This window comes from Salvelinus sp. IW2-2015, linkage group LG20, assembly GCF_002910315.2.
Source record: "Salvelinus sp. IW2-2015 linkage group LG20, ASM291031v2, whole genome shotgun sequence".
Taxonomy (NCBI): domain Eukaryota; kingdom Metazoa; phylum Chordata; class Actinopteri; order Salmoniformes; family Salmonidae; genus Salvelinus; species Salvelinus sp. IW2-2015.
Window position 1 is genome coordinate 13,383,646 of NC_036860.1, and position 17,949 is coordinate 13,401,594.

General features: G+C 43.5%; 1 long non-coding RNA gene across 2 annotated transcripts; it reads left to right on the forward strand.

Moving 5' to 3' along the window:
- Nucleotides 1–350: 350 nt before the first annotated feature.
- LOC111979908 (uncharacterized) lies at nucleotides 351–12,575 on the forward strand. Of its 2 annotated transcripts, XR_002879399.2 has the most exons (4): nucleotides 351–440; nucleotides 2,996–3,120; nucleotides 11,566–11,673; nucleotides 12,293–12,383. It is a non-coding gene; the product is annotated as an uncharacterized lncRNA (long non-coding RNA). The 2 variants fall into 2 exon arrangements; XR_002879398.2 differs by lacking the exon at nucleotides 351–440 and having other exon boundaries at nucleotides 2,965–3,120; nucleotides 12,293–12,575.
- The last annotated feature ends 5,374 nt before the right edge of the window (nucleotides 12,576–17,949 follow it).

Consider the following 17,949-nt stretch of genomic DNA (forward strand, 5'->3'; position numbering starts at 1 on the left):
TCCCGACTCATTTTCCAGCTGTTGTTTTCACAGCTGTCCTTCCTCTCTCTCCTTGGCTGCTAAGTGTGTGACTATGACGACAGGTGAGGCTGTTATTCTGAGCAGACAGTCAGAAAGAATGTGTGTGCACTTGAGCATTTAGGCCTATATTATATTATTTCTTTTTTCGTTCTTTGAATTAGTTWATTCTATTCATTTAAATCTTTTGATTATTCATAATTTTAMAAATATTTTATAWATAGATTCGGCTCTTCTGATATGCGAGCCGGCTCCCAACGTTCACCTACAAGAGSTGGCTCTTAGAGCTGACTCGTTCGCGAACGACCCATCACTACTTGTAATTGGTTGCTGGTGTGTTGGGGGGGATTCAAGGGTCTCGGTCAGGTAGCCTATAAAGCAAAGCCGATAGCGTCTGTTGATACTGACTACAGGGGGAYCAGGTAAGACATCCTGGATGAAGGGTTGGGAAATGTTTGCGGTTTGWCCTGTTTGCCTGAAATATGCACAAGTAGGCCCTAGACTTGAGATTTATTATCATTTATTTATTTATCATTCCTCTTTTTTGAGTCGCGAATATTTCGGTTAAAAAAACTGTTAAATGGACTGTTTGCAAAAGGGTTACCTGTGCTCCATGTGCCACATTCCTGTGTTTAGGCTTTTGGTTTATGTGACTGGTCACAATGACAGCTGCCAAAATGCAAATGCTTGACAGTAAATTTATTAAATATGCGTTTCGAATTGTGTTGTAGCCTACATAGAGTCAATGCTATTAGCCTGTGTATTGTTAAAACGATTGTGGTTTTTGCTTAGCAGAATGTGCACACCCCGTGCAAAAATTGTATTTTTAGCTGTATGTCCTCCTTGGAGTGTAACATTTTAAGTAGTRTGTTTGAATTAATTACGACAGTTAAAAAAATATATATATGAACAATTAAAAATATATATATATTAAGGGTTTCACAACAACAACGAAAAGTGACATGACAAATACAGAGTAATATAACACCAAAGAATTACAGTTTTATGAAAGTTTATCACGGAGTTTGAACACGAACTGAAATTAATTTCCGTAGTCTCCCCCACCCTGTACATGTGTAGTCTACTTCGATATAGGCTACTCATCTAGATTTATTGCACAACCTTGCCCAGGCTCGATTAATATTACATGTGTTCGTAACCGTTCATGGTCGGGGAGATAATGGTTTGGTTACTTAATGTTCTATAAACACGTTTATGGTTACTGAACATTGGCTATCAAACTATGGCACTGACTTCTGCCGGTAGCCTTTGAAGATGACGGTTGTATGTCCGTGCCCTTGAGAATCCTATAGATCTGTTCATGCAAGGGCGCGAATTGGGCCTCACTGACACTGCCGCCTTTGCCGAGGAAAWGGGAGCGTTCGAGCAGATCGCTTTTGTCTGGTCGGGGACCGTCGTTGGTAACCGCTTTTAAGTGCGTTGACATGTGGACTGCATGAGCTTTACAGAAATCATATGATCAAAGGTCATGAATATGTGACTGCAAGTTTCTGCACTTGTGTAACCGATGTGAAATGGCTAGCTAGGTAGCGGTGGTGCGCGCTAGCAGCGTTTCAGTCGGTGACGTCACTTGCTCTGAGACTTGAAGTAGTGGTTCCCCTTGCTCTGCAATGGAGGACACAGAGAAAACCACAGCTGTCYGTACGGACACTCACCATTTGTATYGGACTCCTCTTGTGGAGCGATGGGTAACGATGCTTCGTGGGTGTCAGTTGTTGATGTGTGCCGAGGGTCCCTGGTTCGCGCCCGGGTATGGGCGAGGGGACGGACGTAAAGTTATACTGTTACATTGATGCTGTTGACCCGGATCACTGGTTGCTGCGGAAAAGGAGGAGGTCGAAAGGGGGGTGAGTGTAACGGATGTGAAATGGCTAGCTAGTTAGCGGTGGTCCGTGCTAATAGCGTTTCAATCAGTTACGTCACTCGCTTTGAGACCTTGAAGTAGTGGTTCCCCTTGCTCTGCAAGGGCCGCGGACTTTGCACACGCATTGTGAGTGTGTGATATGGCGGTTGGAGCCATGTTTATTTCGACATTATAAAGAACAACGTTTATGAACAATGGCAAAACTGTCATGTTGGTCTGATGTTGCTGGTCGAAAACCACATTAGTGTCTGACTTTCGGACGTCTCACATGCACCTCCCTGACTTCACTCCTCGACTTTTGTCTGCAGTCGGTTGCTTTCGCTTTACCCCTCAAACACGCCCATTATGTTCAATAGCCTAAACATGCTTGATTTTTTTTAAACTCCTGTATGTACTACTGACTAGTAGTTAAAATCTTCATGTTTAGAAAAACTTGTTTAAAGTTTAGCTATAGGCTAATTKTAGGAGTCGTGCTTTGCTTACCAACTGATGTATACGTTATCCATCATTATTTGGGGTGACCTTTTCAGGCATTACTACAGTGGGTGCGTCATTTCTTGAACAGGCCAGTAGGTGGCACTCGTCCATGGGTCGTGCAGGGATCCTTTTGCTTTGATGGATTTAAAAATGTTTCCTTCTGCTGCGCTCAGCGCTCCATATTCGTGTGCGCGCACGGGCCCCAAAACGTGCGCTTCTGTGGCGAAGTGCGCGCAAAAATATCACTTTTGCTTTGTCCGCTGCTTTAATACACGGTTGTTGGTATGGGTTGCCAACTGCCACATCGTTGGTGCATGAATTGTAGGCCTACATGAACATTAAGGGTATCCATCTGGCCTTTCATGATATTTGAAGTGTCATTTTTAGTCTATTGAACTCATCTCCAMTCTACCCCATTTTTCCACTTGATTTGTTTTCCCTCTGAACTTTGTCTGGGTCACTRAGCTGACCCTTATTTTCACATGTGTCCTGCCCCGTTACATTTTCTCCCCTCCCCTCATGTGTTCACTTGCCCCTCCCACTAACACGCTCCTCTGCTCTCTTCTCTCCTCTCACTCTCTTCCTCTCTCTCTCTCTGGAACACTCAACCCACAGGCGTACAGAGGAGACACTCCCACACACGGCAACTCTACAGACATGTCAGACTCCGAGATCGCCGCTCCCGCTGAGGCCCCCGTCCCTGCCGCATGTGCAAGCATCAAGGCGGACCTGGACAAATGGTGAGTGTCCGTACGGACAGCTGTGGTTTTCTCTGTGTCCTCCATTGCCACCGGGACCAACGTCTCCGRGATGTCCATCCATGGCTTCCAACTCAATGGATGGACATGGCAAAGCCGCAGTGCTTCTAGTGCATTTCACTTGGAGGTTCCCAGTGTAATCCAAGTGGATTTCAGTGTCGAGTTATGTTTATTTGAAGCGGCTAGTGGAATCCCCCCCCTCACTTGCAGGTTTAGAGGCAGGCTATAGCGGTGCATGATGAGCTGATGTTGTGTGGCATCCTTGTGTTGCGCCATGATAAAATGGTGGAACAGTTGAGTAATGCAGTGCATGGTGATGGAAGAATTCCAATGTTCTAAATGTAACATTAATTTAAATTGTCGTTAGGGGGGGTCCTATTGTAGTGTAATGTGGGGTCCGCACGTAGGGGTCTTGGGGGTCAAAGCACGGCAGAGTCTCTCGCACACGCCTGAACGAAGGCAGGGAATTTGCCTACGTCATGTTCTCTCCCGCTCGCTGCCCCCCCACCCCACCCCCCTCGTTATGTTGCCATGTCTGTCCCCGCTCAGCTTCCCTGGCCTTGCTGTGTCAACAGCGCTGAGTGTGAGCGTTAGCCGTCGCTAACTCACTGCTTCGGTGTCCCGACAGGTGTGGACATTCCCCCCCCCCCCCTTCTGTCCTCCCTCTGCAAGATTAGTGCAGAGTGAGATTATTAATGGTTTTATCTCTAGAAATGCGTAGACACAGGAAACCTGGATGGTTGTGTGTGTGTGAGGGCTCAATGACAGTGCAATGTCAAAGCCCGGTTCGATGGCTGATGTAACGTGTCTACTCTCGCCTTCGGCAGTTTTCAACTCTGTCAATYGTCACATTGACATTGCACCAAAACCAAGACGCATCTTGACCATTGGTGTTGTATTTTGATGTGTTKTTGCAGGGTTTGGAGCTAGGATAGGCTAGGGCTAGGCCATGGCGTGTCCTAGGCTGTATAGGCCAGATACGTCCTGCCCGATGGGTGTGAGGGATGAGATAAGGGTTTAGGGGGAGGTAGGTTGCAGGGCATGCTAGGGATGGGCTAGGTTGGCTGCTGGATGTAAAGTTTTGTTTTAGTAACATTTTCAGTGGGCCTATAGCGGTCTTGAGTCATGGTCAATTGAATGTCATTGAATTAAGTTCCCTATGTTTGTGGTATGGCACCTTTTATGAATGTAGTGTAGTGTTGATGCACGTTGTAGGCCTCTACTATAGTTCACTTTGCATCAAGTKCCCTTTACCTCAGCATTTATTATTTTATAATTTGTCAATTTTGCATTAGAAACTAGATGAAGGCTTTCTCAACACTTGKRTCAAGGGCATATATTGCATTTTCTTTTTATAATAATTTTTTTTGTACAGTGTACAGCACCTGGTCGATGCCACGGTAAATCACATCTACTTTGAAAATKAGTCAAGGGCCCTGTGCTGTATGGGTGCAATTTTTCAGGACACTTTGTTAATCCTACAGGCAACGGTTGTACTGTTAACCTACAGGCCAGGGTTCTACTGTTAACCTCRCGGTCCTTGGGGTTTTGTCATTGACGAGCTCAAATGGTACTGTATCCTGTAACCTGGTCCACGTGATGGCAGTGGACCTGCTGAAGGCAGCGTAGCTAGCTGTACCAGAGGGCTGACTGAGTAATGTATACCAGGACAATGTATTTCGAGCTTCCACTCATGAATCCTAAATAGTCACGCATGGATTGGTGTGTAAACGTCCAGGATACCATGTCCTGTCCTATGGCCGTAGATCATGATCATGTTGCCGACTTCCCTTGGAACTTGCAAACATACTGTATATATTTTTTAAACGGCATCACACGATGCACAGCTGACTGCGGCCATCTTGGCTGGCTTGGCGTGCCCTGACATGTCACCTAGAAAGACATGGATTAGTTGGAGGGGTCACCTTGACGGCTTCAAACTCAAACAAATGTCATGTTGTTGGTTACACCTGTATAACCCTTGGTTATCCATAAGTACACATGCCTTAGGGTCTAGGGGTCAGTTTGGTATTGGGCCAAACAAGTCCTCTGGAAAGCACTTTGAGCTCAGTTTGCGGCCCCCGGCCTTACCATTCTAGAACCTGCATTGACTGACCTTTGAACCTGGTATTTGTGTGTGCTTTGTAGGTGCCTTACTGACCTCCTCGTTACCCAGGGTATGTAGTGTATCTCATAGTCAGGACATGGAGACCTAAAAGTTAGACGTGTAAATGTATGACTCGGATAACTAACGGCCGCTTTGAACATTAAAATGTTACAGGATGTCTACTACCTGTATGGGTCCTGCTGTGTACTTTGAAATGTGGTTCTGTGGTAACTTTGGGAGTCTTCCTTAACTGTGTGTAACTTGTCAGCCAACACTCTAGCCAGCCACACAGACCCTGGCCGATGGCTTGTATATAGACGTGTGTGYTTGCTCTGCTTGACAGAAAGTATGGTTTACTTGGATGGTATGCACTGTCAACGCAATTCGAGACCCCGTAGCTACAACAGGGTTCCAACTGGAAACCAACCAAGTSATTCGCAGTTATTTTCTTTATTTTTATCATAGCTTTGATCTATCTTCTCCTCCTGCTCCATAGATAATTATTCTGTCCCAAATGACACCCTATTCCCTATATAGTGCATTACTTTTGACCAGAGCCCAGTGAACCATTTGAGACTCAGACAATGTTTGTATTGGTCCTAGAATGATATCCCTGTCATTGTGGGCCTTCCCTTAGTTCCCTCCATAGTTGTTCACTCGCAGGCGTCCCAATGCCATTGAACTCTTCACTGGGTCGTGACTTTAGGTCACTCTTAGTTCCCTACTCAGACAGGCCCAGTAACCAACTTCAAAGCTGTTTAAATGTTGGGCGCTGCTCACAAGCTGGATGATGTTGGTTCCGTGTCCCTACTCTCTTTTCTTTAGTGTACTGGTCTCTTTGGTGCCCTTTTTTAAGCATCCCTTATTTTCCATTAGGACAGCCTACGTTATATATACAGTTTGCACTCACTATTGAAGCCCAATTCAGATACTGTCGACCATATTATCTTTAATACTCAAAACTAGAGGTCGACCGATTATGATTTTTCAACGCCGATACCGATTATTGGAGGACCAAAAAAAATCCGATACCGATTAATCGGCCGATTTTTATGTATTTGTACTAATGACAATTACAACAATACTGAATGAACAATGAACACTTTTATTTTAACTTAATATAATACGTAAATAAAATCTATTTATTCTCAATTAAATAATGAAACATGTTCTATTTGGTTTAAATAATGCAAAAACACAGTGTTGGAGAAGAAAGTAAAAGTGCAATATGTGCCATATAAAAAAGCTAACATTTAAGTTCCTTGCTCAGAACATGAGAACATATGAAAGCTGGTGGTCTAATATTCCCAGTTCTTGAATATTCCCAGTTCAGAAGTTTTTAGGTTGTAGTTATTATAGGGATTATGACGCTTCGACTATTTCTCTCTATACCATTTGTATTTCATATACCTTTGACTATTGGATGTTCTTATAGGCACTTTAGTATTGCCAGCCTAATCTCGGGATTTGATAGGCTTGAAGTCATAAACAGCGCTGTGCTTCAAGCATTGCTAAGAGCTGCTCGCAAACACAGGAAAGTGCTTTTTGAATGAATGCTTAYGAGCCTGCTGCTGCCTACCACCGCTCAGTCAGACTGCTCTATCAAATATCAAATCATAGACTTAATTATAATAAACACACAGAAATACGAGCCTTTGGTCATTAATATGGTCAAATACAGAAACGATCATTTCGAAAACAAAACGTTTATTCTTTCAGTGAAATACGGAACCATTCCGTATTTTGTCAAACGGGTGGCAACCCTAAGTCYAACTATTGCTGTTACATTGCACAACCTTCAATGCTATGTCATAATTATTTACAATTCTGGCAAATTAATTACGGTCTTTGTTAGGAAGAAACACAGTTCGCAACGAGCCAGGCGGCCCAAACTGTTGCATATATCCTGACTGCTTGCACTGAATGCAAGAGAAGTGACACAATTTTCCTAGTTAATATTGCCTGCTAACATGCATTTATTTTAACTAAATATGCAGGTTTAAAAAATATATACTGCTGTGTATTGATTTTAAGAAAGGCATTGATGTTTATGGTTAGGTACATTTGTGCAACGAATGTGCTTTTTTTCCGCAAATGCGCTTTTGTTAAAAAATGCCATAGATGTTTTGAGGGAGCGTACAATTGGCATGCTGACTGCAGAAATGTCCACCAGAGCTGTTGGCAGAGAATTGATTGTTAATTTCTCTACCATAAGCCGCCTCTTCAACTACGTTGTAGGAAATTTGTCAGTACGTCCAGCCGGCCCCACATCCGCAGATCATGTGTGTGGCGTCGTGTGGGCGAGCGGTTTGCTGATGTCAGCACTGTGAACAGAGTGCCCCATGGTGGCGGTGGGGTTATGGTATGGGCAGGCATAAGCTGCAGACAACTAACACAATTAGCATTTTATCGATTGGTAAGATGAATGCACAAAAATACCGCAATGAGATACTGAGGCCCATTTTGAGGCCCATTTTTAAAAATAAGTTATCTGTAACTAACAGATGCATATCTGTATTCCCAGTCATGTGAAATCCATWGAATAGGGCCTAATGAATTTATTTCAATTGACTGATTTTCCTCATGAACTGAAACTCAGTAAAATCTTTGAAATTGTTACATGTTGCGTTTATGTTTTGGTTCAGTATATTCCCTTGAAACCGATCAAACAGCTGATTTGGAGATTTTGCACAATCTTTCTCTTTTTTTAAAATTGTATTTTCTCCCCGGTCCCTAAACATCTTTGCTCTGCAAAAGATGCAGAGATGACAGAACTTTACCAATGTCAACTGGATTGAAGCAATCATTTATTGATGTATGACATTCTGGTGAGCAAGGATTTATTTAGTCTTCTAGGGCAACATACAGTTGAAGTCRGAAGTTTACATACACCTTAGCCAAATACATTTAAACTCAGTTTTTCACAATTCCTGGCATTTAATCAGAGTAAAAATTCCCTGTCTTAGGTCAGGTAGGATCACCACTTTATTTTAAGAATGTGAAATGTCAGAATAATAGTAGAGAGAATGATTTATTTAAGCTTTTATTTCTTTCATCACATTCCAAATGGGTCAGAAGTTTACATTAATATTTGGTAGCATTGCCTTTAAATTGTTTAACTTGGGTCAAACGTTTCGGGTAACCTTCCACGAGCTTCCCACAATAAGTTGGGCGAATTTTGGCCCATTCCTCCTGACAGAGCTGGTGTAACTGAGTCAGGTTTGTAGGCCTCCTTGCTCGGCACACACTTTCTCAGTAAAGCCCACACATTTCTATGTGATTGAGGTCAGGGCTTTGTGATGGCCACTCCAATACCTTGACTTTGTTGTTCTTAAGCCATTTTGATACAACTTTGGAAGTATGCTTGGGGTCATTGTCCATTTGGAAGACCCATTTGCGACCAAGCTTTAACTTCCTGACTGATGTCTTGAGATGTTGCTTCAATATATCCACATCATTTTCCTGCTGCCATCTATTTTGTGAAGTGACCCGTCGCTCCTGCAGCAAAGCACCCCCACAACATGATGCTGCCACCCCCGTGCTTCACGGTTGGGATGGTGTTCTTCGGCTTGCAAGCCTCCCCCTTTATCCTCCAAACATAACGAGGGTCATTATGGCCAAACAGTTCTATTTTTGTCATCTGACCACAGGACATTTCTCCAAAAAGTATGATCTTTGTCCCCATGTTCAGTTGCAAACCGTAGTCTGGCTTTTTTTATGGCGGTTTTGGTGTAGTGGCTTCTTCCTTGCTTAGCTGCCTTTCAGGTTACGTTGATATAGGACTCGTTTTACTGTGGATATAGACACTTTTGTACCTGTTTCTTCCAGCATCTTCACAAGGTCCTTTGCTGTTGTTCTGGGATTGATTTGYACTTTTCTCACCAAAGTAYGTTCATCTCTAGGAGACAGAACGCATCTCCTTCCTGAGCGGTATGACGGCTGCGTGGTCCCATGGTGTTTATACTTGCGGACTATTGTTTGTACAGATGAACGTGGTACCTTCAGGTGTTTGGAAATTGCTCCCAAGGATGAACCAGACTTGTGTGGGTCTACAATTTTTTTTCTGAGGTCTTGGCTGATTTCTTTTGATTTTCCCATGATGTCAATCAAAGAAGCACAGAGTTTGAAGGTAGGCCTTGAAATACATCCACAGGTACATCTCCAATTGACTCAAATTATGTCAGTTAGCCTATCAGAGGCTTCTAAAGCCATGCCATCTTTTTCTGGAATTTTCCAAGCTGTTTAAAGCCACAGTCAACTTAGTGTATGTAAACTTCTGACCCACTGGAATTGTGATACAGTGAATTAGAAGTGAAATAATCTGTCTGTAAACAATTGTTGGAAAAATTACTCTCCTAACCGACTTGCCAAAACTATAGTTTGTTAACGAGAAATTTGTGGAGTGGTTGAAAAACTAGTTTTAATGACTCCAACCTAAGTATATGTAAACTTCCGACTTCAACTGTTTAATGACAGAAGAGAAGCTGCATGTATCTAATTACAGACAAGTTGACTAACAAATAGTCTACCAAAATGTTGGAAATTATAAGCAGAAACGTATCTAAATCGGGCAGGTTATTAGCAATTGCTAATAAACAAACCGCTGACCCACGCACAACTAGTGGCCCGACAGCCCTAAATAATTCACATCTTAATTTCATGATTGTAAAGGCAGTGTTTCCACCAGTCCAACCACCTGATCGGTCATCTTCCTCCCATACAAACCCAGCCCTTGCCACCCTATCCTACCCTCTTTAACTTGCTCTGTGATGCGCGCTAAAGTTGTCGGTGTCCATTGCCATGCCAACATGGGGGCGGTGCCGTAACGTGACTGATGCCCCCCACCCTCCTCATGTTGTGTGATCGCTATCACGGTGATGTCACCGTTCGCTGCCTTTGCAACCTCTATGATGCCCAGAGTTAACACTCTGCGGCAGATGACTCTTGCATGTTGATCACTCAATCCCAAGATTTTAACTTGAAACTAATATTTTTTTATGTACAGTATATTCAAACCCCAAAAGTTATCCCCTTGGTTCATTCACAAAGGATTCCCCCAATGATTTGTGTGGAGCTGAAGCCGGACAGACAGGGGAGTTTTGTCCTGTTCAGGCAGCATTACATAACGAAGCCTAATTGGTTTGCTTGGTTGACGAAGCCCCGGGCTACGGCAGAATGAATGTGTTTCTATCCATCCCTCTTTCCCTTCCCTCCCTCCATTACAGTTCAATGTCATTTCATTATTAAAATGGCWGCCTGTTTTGGATTTATCACCCCTGCTTCTCATAGTAGGTTTGGTCCAGTCATATCTATGTCTTTTAGCACTTCCTCTCTGTGGTAAAAGCAGGGGGTGTTTATGGTGGATGGATTATCTGGCCACACAGCCTCAGAGCCAGGTCCTCTGTGCTGCTGTTGGGTCATCTCTGCTGCCTCCGCATCACTTCCCCCCACCCTCCCCCCATGCCTCTGCCTACCGCACAACGTTTACCACTCTTATGCATTCAGTGACTCACTTGACACACACACACTACAGATTCACAAACGACCCTTCTCCCCCCCCCCCCCAGCAACCGGCTGCATAAACCTTTTTAATCTGCAGAGACCAGCTGTGAGTTACATCATTGAGATCAGCCAGTGACAAGGGATGGGTGGGGGGAGGCATGGAACCAAGGGAGGGGGGGGGGGGTGCAGGTGCACCCGGAAATGCCCCCTGGTGAATGGTGAGGTAGTGTGGGGTTGCAGACAGCCATGTCAGTCAATCCATCCACTCCTGTTGTCTCTGCCCTCCTACCCATACTTTTCGTCATCCGTTTTGCGCCGTCACGCAATCACTCGCTCTCCCTGATGTCCGCCCTCCCTCACAGATGGGTTTATCCCTCTCTCTCTCTCTACCGCCTCCCTCCTCTCTTCCCTCGGTCCCTTTCGCCCCATCACCCTAATGCGTTGTGTCAGTGTCTGCCCGCTGTTTGGTGCCGAGTTCCTGAAATAATCTCCCTCAACCAGTCTGCCAACACTCTCTACCTATGTAACCAGTTCACTCCTTTTAGTGAGGGCAGTGTCTGTCTGTATGACCAGTTTGACTTGGTTCAATCTGAGGAATGCCAGCATTGCTTAGAAAAGGTCATACTGGGACAGGGTAGGACCAGGTTGACGCCAAAACATCTTTAGTTGAGTTGACAGGGATCATTTGGTGCTGAGCTCGATGCCAACCTATCTAAATGCTTCAAACATCTCTGTCAAACTGTTACTAGCATTGGAGGAGAGGATCCAAGGTCCCCCACCTCAGAGGTCCTAACCATGTGGTTGTGTTCTCTCTGCAGTGTGAAGGAGGGCGGTGACTGTAAGGATCTGATGGAGGCGTTTGCAGCCTGTCTGAAGAGTGCAGCGGAGGCGTCGTGAGGAGAGGAGGAGCTAGACTCACAGGAAATGTAAGTTCACATGCAGGGTCGCTGTGTCCTGATAAGACTCCTAAAACACTAAAGCCAACCTTTCTTTGTCCAGTAATGGACTTTCTGTAATGCCACAGGAAATGCTTCGCTGAATATTGGGGCACACTCATGGAATGTGAATTGAATAACACAGAGAGGCTGCTGCCTACATACAGACTTCAAATCATTGGCCACTTTAATAAATGGATCACTAATCACTTTAATAATGTTTACATCTCTTGCATTACTCATCTCATATGTATATACTGTATTTTATACCATCTACTGCATATTGCCTCTTGCCTATGTCATTGCTCGTCCATATATTTATATGTATATATTCTTATTCCTTTACTTAGATTTGTGTGTATTTGGTAGTTGTTGTCGGAACTAGAAGCACAAGCATTTCGTGACGCTCGCAATAACATCTGCTAACCATGTGTATGTGAMCAATACAATTTGATTTGAATAGCCTGCAGGACCTGGCTTATGGTGTGCCAGCCAGTCTATCCACTCTAGCCAGGGAGGCAGATGTTAAGCCAGTATGACTGAAACTAATTTCTCTACCTCTTTTCTGTTCCTGCACACATTCTCTCACTCACTCTCTCTCTCTCTCCAGGCCCACTGCATTGAGTTCTCCATGTTTCCCAGTATTCCCTTCTGCACAACGAGCACTGGGCTGACTGATACTGGCGGTGTTCGGCGCCTGGCACGAAACCCCCCACCCCCCCCCCCCCCCCCCCCCCCCCCCCCCCCCCCCAAGTTTAAATGGTGTCTTCCGATTTGTACTCCTGCTCTGCTCCCCACGTGGCTGAGTCTAATCCATGTGTGTAGACAATTCCCGGAGGCTATGGGTTTTATGTAAAATATGTCCACTTGAGATGCATACATTTAAATGGAACAAATAAAGTCTAAAAGAAATTGGTATAACATTTTGCCTCTTGCTTTGCTTCTCTTTTTGAATGTGATGTGAAATGTCATATTTGGCTCTTTGAACAGTTTTGTAACCTCAATAGACAGGTTGGTTGTTTTGCAACAAAACCGACGCGTGCAAAACTATGGGGCAAAACAGACTTTGTTGGCTTAGATTGTTGACATGTAAACTATGTTTMGTCTCCAATGTCTATTGAAAATCTAATGTGCACTTGTCTCTTAAATACATCGTTACAGTTGCTGGTTAGCTAGCTAGCGAATTTGAGCCATATTAGCATAGACGTGACATCAGTTAAAACAAGACCACGGTATCAAGAACTAGCTGAAACGTGCCACTGACGATTCCCCACGTGGCAGCTTCTTGTCATAGTCACAACACACAGACTTCTTCCYCATTTGAAGCGTGCTCATCGTTTTCCTGACGTTGTCGGCTAGCCCGTCTCTACAGTTTCATGTTCTGAATTGGGCTATGGCTTTGGGTTTTTAGACCTGTTGCAGACCAGGGCCCCTATTTATAAAGCTTCTTAGGAGTGCTGATCTAGGATCAGTTTAGCCTTTTTGGCGCCTAATGAATAAGATTGGAGGAGGACATTATCCTACATCAGAACTCCTACTCTGAGGTGCTTTATGAATACGGGCTCAGACCATCAAAAGCTGGTGAATGTGTCTAATTTTAAGACGTCGTCTCTCTTTGCACTTTTACTTTAAGATTAAACTCTTTAATCCGAAAGCGTTTGAACCTGGGACTATTCTSTCTCTTTGTAATGGGTTTAAAGGACCATGAGATATTAACCCTTAATTTGACTAATGCAGTTAAGCCTTAATCTGCCAAATGCGACTGATGCACTCTTAACTCTCACTGATTACACGAACGCACTCTGAACTAGGCACACAGAGCCTGCATCCCCATTTTTCACCCTTCTACCAAACTGTACACTTGCTCTTTTGCATACGGATTGAACAATGGTGTAAACGGACTCCAGCTAATGCTTACACCAATCATATGCTTTTAAAAACATGATGGGAAACGTGCAAGTACACTTCTGGAAAAGGGTGTAGAACTGCGACTCAGCCACACACTGCACAGGATCAATGGGTCCTGACATTGAGGGTTAAGTGCATATGTGTTTGYCCTGTGGATTGGCTGAAGGCCCAGAGGTGGGTGAGGGTGGGTTCAAGGAGGTATGACACACACACTTTCTATGGTGTGTGTGAGTAGACTCCACGGCTAATCGGGATGTGAGTACATGAAAGTGTCAATCTACCCCACGGGGCTCCAGAATCAGACAGCTGATGGGCGAGGGAGAGAGAGAGATGGGACCGCGTGCAAGGAATATGTGTGCATGTAAGGAGGGTATGAGTGTGAAGGGGGCTGGGCAGTGGGACATAGCACAACACATAACTAGGAGCGCCACATAAGTGGACGCCAGACCATGAASTCTTAAGACTATCGCTTGTAGTCGATTTGATATCTGGAAACGTGAGTTAAATGCTCTGTGAACTGAGTGTGTGAGAAAGGAGATACACTAGCTATGGATTAGGGTTAGTATGCATGTGTGGACTGTGTATGGGAGAGGAGATATTTGCAATGTAGGTGGTGGTACTGTACGTGCATGTGAGGGATATAGGGTGTGTGTGCGTAACAACTACGTTCCTAGGAATGTTCCATGTGAAAGAACATACCTTTACCCCCTCCCTCCTCCTGACACACAAACAAACCACTCACCCGAGGGATATCCTACAAAACAGGTTTGAGGAGTTAACAAGGCAACTTTGGTCAACTTGGAATAACCGGTCATGCGAAAGTGGCTCACCTTTTAGCCAGGTAAATTTCTATGGCAACAAATCCTTCCGAACTAACCAGCTCCGGGGCAGGCTAACTCCACTTACCTGAATGAAATGTCTGAACCACGATTTGAGAACCATTGAAATCAGATTGCCTCCCTCTTGCAAAGATTGCATCATCATCCCCTTGATTTGAGGAAGACTGATTCAATATTGTATAAATCAAATGTTTTGTGAATTAAAAAATAGTAATGTTACAATATATAACTTTGCAAATGTACTAATGACTGAATACATTTTAAACTTCACGCACAGTATGACTTAATAGGAGTGGGGAAAAAAAGGTGAGTGCATTAATAAGGACACCAAAGTCGGCATAAATGATAAGAAATAAAATAAAGATGGCACTAATAAAAGCATACTCCACACCATAGCTTGCTGAATTTGCAAGATAACTTTTCTTTCGTTTTAATTACGGCACAAATTAAAATGTGGCACTGACTCGCCCATGGATTGATGTTTCAGCATTGTCTCAACGAAGAGTTTGGCGTTTGATTAGCCATGTGCAACATGCTASAGTTAGCGGCAGGTGGCCGCGTAATATCTACCGTCGTAGTAAGGATGAAGCCTGAATTGAAAGGTGAAGCTAACTGAAGCTGGTTAGCTTTAGAAAACCCTGAGTGGATCTAGCTTGCTTTGTATACCCCGCAGGACAGCGCTCAATCCAGACATATTTACTCTAACCTCACTGGACCCCTGGATCTTCAGTGGGACTCCTATGCCTGAATGKAATTTTGCTGAGGGAGGAGATATTTCGGTTCATCCCAGAGTTATGTGTCAGGGACGAGCGGCGGGACGTTACTGGGAGGCATATGGAAAGGGGGCGTTGAGAAGGGGTGGGGTAGTCTATGTGGACGGGGGTACATACCATTTAAACTGCCCGCTGGTAAACTTTCCCCCGGGACTTTAAAAGGGATAGGGGTAAACAGTAGTACACTTGCTTGATTTGACTGGGGATAAAGACGCGGGGAGCCCACGTTACTGGGAGGTAGTGCTGGGCGATATGGCCAAAATATCATATCACGCTATTTAAAAAAAATAAAATACGATATTTTATGTTTTTAAACTATAACATTTCTAAAATGTATTTTTACTACTTATGTAGTGCATGACCTCAGGGTGGCAACACATACATTCTAAGTGATTTCAATGGGTCCTTCTCCATTCTTATTATTTTCTACTGTTCAATTCAACTTCAACCCAAAATATATATTTTTTGCATTTTCATAAATKTCTGCATTTTCTGCACTCATTTGAGATCATTTCCACACTGCCATGTAGGGCTGCACGATATGGGCAAACAATCTCAAACGTATTTTGAACCAAATGTTGCAATCGCGATTTCACTTGTGATTTAGAGCAAAACACTTCGGTGAAATGTTGGAATCATGGAAATAGAATGATTATTCTAATTCTATAGTTAGAATATGATAGTGGGCACTTTGAATAGTGTTTTTTGACATGAAAATGCCAGGGAGGAGTTCTTGTGATAGGGTAGGAACCAAATGTTGATAATTGCTTCCTAGGGGACCCTATAATCTTTGGCTACATTGTGTGTTTTCTCTTGGCTAGTTCATGTAGCTAACACATGCATGCTTCTTGTATTCCTCTTTGATTTAGAAGGTACTGTAGCACAAACATGCCGATTTAGGTCTACACCATCACTGTTATTATCAGGYTGTATAAGTAATTATGTTTGCTCTGACTCAGTACATTTATTAGCTAGCTACCTAGCGATTAGCATTAGCGGCTAACAAGATTTAGGCCCAACTTGCTAAGAACAGACAAACTAGCTGTTTGCAGATGTAAGCAACATAAACTAATAGTGTAATTATAGAATACTACTGGATTTATATGAAGAGGCAAAGCGAAAACAACATTGTTTCAATGCGCTGCATTGACCATGCAGACTGAACGCAAGTGTATCGTGGTCAAGGAACAACACATGTGCTCATTGAGTGACARGGGGCGGGGCTAGGTCTGTGTGGAAAGCGGCATGGAGGGAGAGAAGTAGCGAAGTAAAWGATAAAAATGGACGTTAAACGGCGTATCACATTYAACAAACCAAACATTCAAATACCGTTATAGAAGGTAAAGTAAAAACCCAAACCGRTCCATGCATCAATACTGGTATATCGTAAAACACAGTATACCACTCAGCCCTACTGGGAGGTGGTAGTGTATGTGGTACATACCATTTTAAACTCCCCGCTGGTCTATTAAGGCACATAGTAGCCTACACCATAGTACTATACCTGCTTTTCTTAAACCTTTATTTAACTAGGCAAGTCAGTTAAGAACAAATTCTTATTTACAATGACGGCCTACCAGGGAACAGTGGGTTAACTGCCTTGTTCAGAGCCAGAACGACAGCTTTTTACCTTGTCCAGTCGGGGATTCGACCCAGCAACCTTTTGGTTATTGGCCCAATGATCGAACCACTAAGTTACCTGCTGCTTGACCTGACTGGTCAACAGTCTGAACTCTATCGGTTGTTGAGAAGGATTCGTTGTAAAGACACTAACAGGATTAACTTAATACTGTCTGTGGATATACACGGGATAAGAAGACTTCAATCAATTACACCAGTGGTCACCAACCTTTAAACATGACTTACATTTTATTTATTTGAACCTAATAAAAACAGTTCTGTAGGAATGAGGTTTGTGCAGTAGGCATAATACATTAATACAGCATATTGGCTATATATGCCAGCGATGTTCTTCTCAGACCATATTATATTTCAAACACAAGCTTTGTTAATAAAATAGATCAGTTGGCGTAGCACTTGCGAGGCATTGCTGAGCATAAATTTCAACAATTTGCTTTTTTATTTTACCGGACTGATGTACCTTGCGTCCTGATCATGGTGCTTTCAAGACAACTGGGAACTAGGGAGAAAAACGAGTTCAAATCATGACATCAGCGATATTCAGGTCGGGAAGTCGGAGCTCTAGAAGATATGCCTGAGTTTTCCGACTTGAAATTCCGAGTTGGATGACCGTTCAAAACGATTTATTCCCAGTCTGATCTCGTTTTTTCCCGAGAACCCAGTTGTCTGAACGCACTGAAGTCGGAAGTAGGAGATTTACAAATTCGCAGTTTTGAACACCGCATTAGTCTAARCGGAGGTAGGGAGATAGCAGCAGAGGGTCCGCCTCTAACGGTCACTGCTCTCTCCTTTGGTTCCTCTCCTCCCGTTAGACTGAGCATAGAGCGGACACCGTCTTAAACTCGAGCCGCATCTCATCTGCCTCRTGCACAAATTCATGTTGTTCCTATGACCAGAGAAAGTGAAATATTCCTTGATATTAAAATAGACACAAGCTGCTAATAATAATAAAAACGCTGAGCTATCGATACACTTGGCTACTCATCCATTGCAGCTGCCGTTTTATATTTTGTAATAGTGATGAATAAAAACAGTGTTTACAGTGCCGAATCATAACTTACTCATAAAAACAGCAGCTATTTGATGTATTATTTTGACGGTCTCTC